This window comes from Bos grunniens, chromosome X (assembly GCF_055505025.1).
Source record: "Bos grunniens cultivar Pamir isolate PY7600 chromosome X, Bosgru_T2T1.0, whole genome shotgun sequence".
In the NCBI taxonomy this organism is placed as follows: Eukaryota; Metazoa; Chordata; class Mammalia; order Artiodactyla; family Bovidae; genus Bos; species Bos grunniens.
In genome coordinates, this window is record NC_141194.1 from 50306288 (window position 1) to 50314626 (window position 8339).

Here is an 8339-nt window from a genome sequence, read left to right on the forward strand (position 1 = left end):
CAAAAGCCGAGGAGAATTCTATCAAACATTTAAGGAAGAGCTAATGCCTATTCTTCTAAAACTCTAAAAATTCCAGAGGAAGGAACAGTTCCAAACTCATTCTACAAGGCCACCATCACCTGATACCAAAACCAGGCAGAGACAACACAAAAAAGAAAACTACAGGCCAATATCACTGATGAACATAGGTGCAAAAATCCTCAACAAAATTTTAGCAAACAGAATTCAGCAACACATCAAAAACATGATCAAGTTTGGTTTATTCCAGGGATGCAAAGATTCCTCAATATATGAAAATCAATCAATGTGACACACCATATTAACAAATTGAAAGATAAAAACCATATAATCATCTCAATAGATGCAGGAAAATCCTTTGACAAAATTCAGCACCCATTTATGGTTAAAACCCTTATTAAATGGGCATAGAAGGAACCTACCTCAACATAGTAAAGGCAATATATGATAAGCCTACAGCAAACATTATTCTCAGTGGTGAAAACTGAAAGCATTCCCCCTAAGATCAGGAACAAGACAAGGGTGTCCACTTTCACCACTATCATTCAACATAGTTCTGGAAGTCCTAGCTACAGCAATTAGAGAAGAAAAAGAAATAAAAGGAAGCCAGATTGGAAAAGAAGAAATAAAGCTGCCACCGCTTGTGGATGACATGATACTGTACATAGAAAACCCTAAAAATAGTATCAGAAAATAACTAGAGCTAATCAGTGAATTTAGAAAAGCTGCAGGATACAAAATCAAGACACAGAAATCACTTGCATTTCTACATACTAACAAGGAAAAATCAGAAAGAGAAATTAAGGAATCAATCCCATGCACCATTGTAACAAAAAGAATTAAATATTTAGGAACAAACTTACCTAAGGAGACAAAAGTATTGTACACAGAAAAGTATAAGACACTAATGAAAGAAATAAAAGATGACATAAACAGATGGAGAGATATTCCATGTTCCTGGGTAGGAAGAATCAATATTGTGAAAATGACTATACTACCAAATGCAATCTACAGATTCATTGCAATCCCTATCGAATTACCAATGGCATTTTTCATAGAACTAGAACAAAAAATTTCACAGTTCATAAGGAAACACAAAAGACCCTGAATAGCCAAAGGAGTCTTGAGAAAGAAGAATGCAGCTGGAAGAATCAACCTTCATGACTTCAGATTATACTACAAAGCTACAGTCATCAAGACAGTATGGTACTGGCACAAAAGCAGAAATACAGACCCATGGAACAAGGTAGAGAGCCCAGAAATAAACCCAGGCACCTATGGGTACCTTATTTTTGACAAAGGAGGCAAGAATATACAATGGGGCAAAAACAGCCTCTTCAATAAATGGTGCTGGGAAAATTGGATAGCTACATATAAAAGAATGTAATTAGAACACTTCCTAACACCATACACAAAGAGAAACTCAAAATGGATTAAAGACCTAAATGTAAGACCAGAAAATATAAAACTCTTAGAGGAAAACATAGGCAGAACACTCAATGACATAAGTCAAAGCAAGATACTCTGACTCACCTCCTAGAGTAATGGAAATAAAAACAAAAGTATATAAGTGAGACTTGATTAAGCCTAAATCTTTTGCACAGCAAAGGAAACCATAAGCAAGGTAAAAAGACAAACCTCAAAATGGGAGAAAATAATAGCAAATGATTAATTTGCTACAAAGTAGAAAATAACAAAGGATTAAATTCCATTGTATACAAGCAGCTCATACAACTCAATACCAGAAAAACAAACAAGCCAATCAAAAAGTGGGAAAAAGACCTCAGCAGACATTTCTCCAAAGAAGACATATGGTTGGCTAACACATGAAAAGATGCTCAACATTGCTCATTATTAAAGAAATGCAAATCAAAACTACAATGAGTTATCACCTCACACTGGTCAGAACGACCCTCATCAAAAAGTCTGCAAACAATAAATGCTGGAGAGGGTGCAAAGAAAAGGAAACACTCTTGCACTGTTGGTGGGAATGGAAATTGATACAGCTACTATGGAAGACACTATGTAGATTCTTTTAAAAACTAGGAATAAAACCACCATATGGCCCAGCAATCCCACTCCTAGGCATATACCCTGAGGAAACCAAAATCGAAAGAGACATATGCATCCCATTGTTCATTGCAGCACTATTTACAATAGCTAGAACATGGAAGCAACCTAGATTTCCATCGACAGATGAATGGATAAAGAAATCATGGTATTACTCAATGGAATATTACTCAGCCATAAAAAGGAACACATTTGAGTCAGTTCTAATGAGGTAGATGAACCTAGAACCTATTATACAGAGCGAAGTGAGTCAGAAAGGGAAAGATAAATACCATATTCAGAATCTAGAAAAATGGTACTGAAGAATTTATTTACATGACAACAATGGAGAAAAAGATATAGAGAATAGACATATGGACATGGGGAGAGAGGAGGAGAAGGTGTGATGTATGGAAAGAGTAACATGGAAACTTAAACTACCATATATAAAATAGATAGCCAAGAGGAATTTGCTGTATGGCTCAGGAAACTCAAACAGGGGCTCTGTATCAACCTAGAGGAGTGGGATGGGGAGGGAGATGGGAGGGAGGTTCAAAAGGGAAGGGATATATGTATACCTGTGGTTGATTCATGTTGAGGTTTGACAGAAAACAGCAAAATTCTGTAAAGGAATTATCTTTCAATAAAAAATAAATCAGTTATTTTTTAAAAATAGAAAAAGATAGATGTACTCCAGTGTTCAGGCTTCCCTGGTGACTTAGTGGTAAAGAATCCACCTGCAATGCAGAAGCTGCAGAACACCTGGGTTTGATCCCTAGGTCAGGAAGATCCCCTAGTGCACGGCAACCCACTCCAGTATTCTTGCCTGGAGAATCCCTGGGACAGCAGAACATGGTGGGCCACACTCTTTGGGTCTCAAAGTGTTAGACATGAATGAAGTGACCTAGCATGCACACATCCACCCCAATGTTCAATTCAGCACTATTTACAATAGCTAGGACATGGAAGCAACCTAGATGTCCATCAACAGATGAATGGATAAAGAAGCTATAGTGTATATATACAATGGACAATTACTCAGCCATTAAAAGGAACCTTTTTGAGTCATTGCTAATAAAGTGAATGAACCTAAAGCCTATTATACAGAGTAAAATAAGTCAGAAAAAGAGAAATAAATATTGTATATTAACACATTATAATGCATTAATTAATACATTATTGCATATATGGGGCTTCCCCAGTGGCTCAGCTGGTAAAGAACCCACCAGCCAACTCAGAAGATTAAAGAGATGCAGGTTGAATCCCTGGGTTGGAAAGAGGCCCTGAAGAAGGAAATGGCAACCCACTCCAGTATTCTTACTGGAGAAATCCCATGGACAGTGGAGCCTGGCAGGCTACAGTCCATAGGATTGCAAAGATTTGGACACAAGTGAGCAACTGAACAACAATCAAAAGTGGGTAGAAGACCTAAACAGACATTTCTCCAAAGAAGACATGCAAATGGCTAATAAACACATGAAAATATGCTCAACATTTCTCATTATTCAGTTCAGTTCAGTTCAGTCGCTCAGTCGTGTCCGACTCTTCGCGACCCCATGAATCGCACCACGCCAGGCCTCCCTGTCCATCACCAACTCCCGGAGTTCACTCAGACTCACGTCCATCGAGTCAGTGATGCCATCCAGCCATCTCATCCTCTGTCGTCCCCTTCTACTCCTGCCCCCAATCCCTCCCAGCATCAGAGTTTTTTCCAATGAGTCAACTCTTCGCATGAGGTGGCCAAAGTACTGGAGTTTCAGCTTTAGCATCATTCCTTCCAAAGAAATCCCAGGGCTGATCTCCTTCAGAATGGACTGGTTGCATCTCTTTGCAGTCCAAGGGACCCTCAAGAGTCTTCTCCAACACCACAGTTCAATTCTTCAGCGCTCAGCCTTCTTCACAGTCCAACTCTCACATCCATACATGACCACAGGAAAAACCATAGCCTTGACTAGACAGACCTTTGTTGGCAAAGTAATGTCTGCTTTTGAATATGCTATCTAGGTTGGACATAACTTTCCTTCCAAGGAGAAAGCGTCTTTTAATTTCATGGCTGCAGTCACCATCTGCAGTGATTTTGGAGCCCAGAAAAATAAAGTCTGACACTGTTTCCACTGTTTCCCCATCTATTTCCATTGAAGTGATGGGATCAGATGCCATGATCTTCGTTTTCTGAATGTTGAGCTTTAAGCCAACTTTTTCACTCTCCACTTTCACTTTCATCAAGACGCTTTTTAGTTCCTCTTCACTTTCTGCCATAAGGGTGGTGTCATCTGCATATCTGAGGTTATTGATATTTCTCCTGGCAATCTTGATTCCAGCTTGTGTTTCTTCCAGTCCAGCATTTCTCATGATGTACTCTGCATATAAGTTAAACAAGCAGGGTGATAATATACAGCCTTGATGTACTCCTTTTTCTATTTGGAACCAGTCTGTTGTTCCGTGTCCAGTTCTAACTGTTGCTTCTTGACCTGCATACAGATTTCTCAAGATTTCTCATTATTAGAGAAATGCAAATCAAAACTACAATGAGATATCACCTCACACTGGTCAGAATGGCCCTCATCAAAAACTCTACAAACAATAAATGCTGGAGAGGGTGTGGAGAAAAGGGAATGAATGCTCTTGCACTATTGGTGGGAATATAAATTGATACAGCCACTATGGAAGACAGTATGGAGATTCCTTTAAAAACTAGGAATAAAACCACCATATATGACCCAGAAATCCCACTCCTAGACATACACCCCAAGGAAACCAAAATTGAGAATGGCCAATGTACCCCAATGCTCATTGCAGCACTATTTGCAATAGCTATATCACGGAAGCACCCTAGATGTCCACTGACATATGAATGGAAAAAGAAGTTGTGGTACATGGAATGGAATAAACAATGGAATACTGCTGCTGCTGCTGCTGCTGCTGCTGCTGCTGCTAAGTCACTTCAGTCGTGTCTGACTCTGTGCGACCCCAAAGACGGCAGCCCACCAGGCTCCCCCATCCCTGGGATTCTCCAGGCAAGGACACGGGAGTGGGTTGCCATGTCCTTCTCCAATGCATGAAAGTGAAAAGTGAAAGTGAAGTTGCTCAGTCGTGTCTGACCCTCAGCGACCCCATGGACTGCAGCCTACCAGGCTCCTCCATCCATGGGATTTTCCAGGCAAGAGTACTGGAGTGGGGTGCCATTGCCTTCTCTGACAATGGAATAGTACTCAGCCATAAAAAGGAATGCATTTCATTCAGTTCTAATGAGGTGGATGAACCTAGAGCATATTATACAGAGTGAAGTAATTCAGAAAGAGAAAAACAAGTACTGTATATTCATGTATACATATATGGAATCTAGAAAGATGGTAGTGATGAACCTATTTGCAGGGAACCAATGGAAAGGCAGACATAGAGAAACAACTTGTGGACACAAGTTGGGGAAGGAGAGTGTGGGACAAATGGAGAGAGTGGTATGGAACCATATACACTATCATATAGATAGCAAAATAGATAGCCAGTGGGAATTTGCTATATGATTCAGGGAACTCAAACCAGGCCTCTCTGACAACCTAGAAGGGTGACATGGGGTGGGAGGTGGGCTGCTGCTGCTAAGTCACTTCAGTCATGTCCAACTCTGTGCGACCCCATAGACGGCAGCCCACCAGGCTTCCCTGTCCCTGGGATTCTCCAGGCAAGAACACTGGAGTGGGTTGCCATTTCCTTCTCCAGTGCGTGAAGGTGAAGTCGTTCAGTCGTGTCTGACTCTTAGCGACCCCATGGACTGCAGCCCACCAGGCTCCTCCGTCCATGGAATTTTCCAGGCAAGAGTACTGGAGTGGGGTGCCATTGCCTTCTCTGGGGAGGTGGGAGCAAGGTTCAAAAGGGAGGGGATATATGTGTACCTTTGGCTGATTCATGTTGGTGTATGACAGAAACCAGCATACTATTGTGAAGCAATCCTTTAACTAAAAGTAAATTAATTTTAAAAATCAGTTGCCTTTGTATACACTAATAATATATTATTTGAAAGTTCAGTTCAGTTCAGTTGCTCAGTCATGTCTGAACCTTTGCAACCACATTGACTGCAGCACACCAGGCCTCCCTGTCCATCATCAACTCCCAGAGTTTACTCAAACTCATGTCTATTGAGTCGGTGATGCCATCCAACCATCTCATCCTCTGTTGTCCCCTTCTCCTTCTGCCTTAAATCTTTCCCAGCATCAGGGTCTTTTCCCGTGAGTCAGTTCTTCACATCAGGGGGCCAAAGTATTGGAGTTTCAGCTTCAGCATCAGTCCTTCCAATGAATATTCAGGACTGATTTCCTTTAGGATTGACTGGTTGGATCTCCTGGCTGTGCAAGGGACTCTCAAGGGTCTTCTTCAACACCACAGTTCAAAAGCATCAATTCTTTGGCACTCAGCTTTCTTTATAGTCCAACTCTCATATCCATACATGACTGCTGGAAAAACCATACCTTTGACTAGACAGACCTTTGTTGGCAAAGTAATGTCTCTGCTTTTTAATATGCTGTCTAGGTTGGTCATAACTTTTCTTCCAAGGAGTAAGTGTCTTTTAATTTCATCACTGCAGTCACCATCTGCAGTGATTTTTGGAGCCCCCAAAAATAAAGTCTGTCACTGTTTCCATTGTTTCCCCATCTATTTGCCATGAAGTGATGGGACCAGATGCCATGATCTTAGTTTTCTGAATGTTGAGTTTTAAGCCAACTTTTTCCACTTTCCTTTTTCACTCTCATCAAGAGGCTCTTTGGTTTTTCTTCACTTTCTGCCATAAGGGTGGTGTCGTCTGCATATCTGAGGTTATTGATAGTTCTCCCAGCAATCTTGATTCCAGTTTGTGTTTCATCCAGCCCAGCATTTCTCATGATGTACTCTGCACATAAGTTAAATAAGCAAGATGACAATATACAGACTTGACGTACTCCTTTCCCCATTTGGAACCAATCTGTTGTTCCATGTCCAGTTCTAACTGTTGCTTCCTGACCCGCATTCAGATTTCTTAGGAGGGAGGTCATGTGGTCTGGAATTCCCATCTCTTTAAGAATTTTCCAGTTTGTTGTGATCCACACAGTCAAAGGCTTTGGCATAGTCAATAAAGCAGAAATAGATGTTTTTCTGGAAATTAATAAAACAATTCTATTTACAAGTTGCATCAAACAGAATTAAATTACCTGGGAATGAAGCTAATCAAGAAGGTAAAAGAGTCATACTTGGAAAATGAATAAATTGATGAAAGAAATTGAAGGTGACAAACAGATGGAAAAATATACATGTTCATGGATTGGAAGAATTAATATTGTGAAAATGACCATATTACTCAAGATGATCTAAAGATCTGATGCAATCCTTATTGAAGTACCAATAGCATATTTCACTAAACTGGAACAAAGAATCCTAAATTTTCTATGGCATCACAGAAATACATACAAGCTTGAGTACTTAAAACAGTTTGAGAAAGAAGCGGGAAGTATCACACATCCTGATATCATACTATACTGAAAAGCTACACTAATCAAAACAGTATGTTACTGGCACAAAAACATCACTAATCATCAGGGAAATGCAAATCAAAACCACAAGGAGATATCACCTTACATCTGTCAGAATGATTATTATCAAAAAAGACTACAAAACACAAATGTTGGTGAGGATGTGGAGAAAAGTGAACACTCCAGCATTGTTGGTGGGGATGCAAATTGGTGCAGCCAATATGGAAAACAGTATGGAAGTTCCCCCAAATTTAAAAATATAATTGTCATAAGATTCAGCAACTCCACTTCAGAGTATTTATCCAATGAAAATGAAGACAATAATTTGAAAAGATATGTGCACTTCAATGTTTACTGCCACATTATTTGCAATACCCAAGATAGTAAAGCAACCTAAGGGTCCATCAACAGATGAATGAATAAAGAAGATATGGTACTGTATCTCAATAATTTAAAAAAAAATTTAATACATTGAATTGGATTCAATTGGATGGAAATGAAAATAAATCATATGAAAATTTGAGGGACAAAGCTAAAGCAGTGTTAACATGAATGGTTCCACATTTGTAATCAACCAATGTAATTCATCACATCAACAGACTGAAAAAGAAATAACATATAATTATATCAACTGATACAGAAAAGCATTTGACAAAATTTCAACATCCATTGATGATATATATAAAAAAAAAATAATAATAATGCTCAGGCTTCCTTGGTGGCTCAGAGTTAAAGAATCCGCCTGTCAATGCAAGAACCACAGGTTCAATCCCT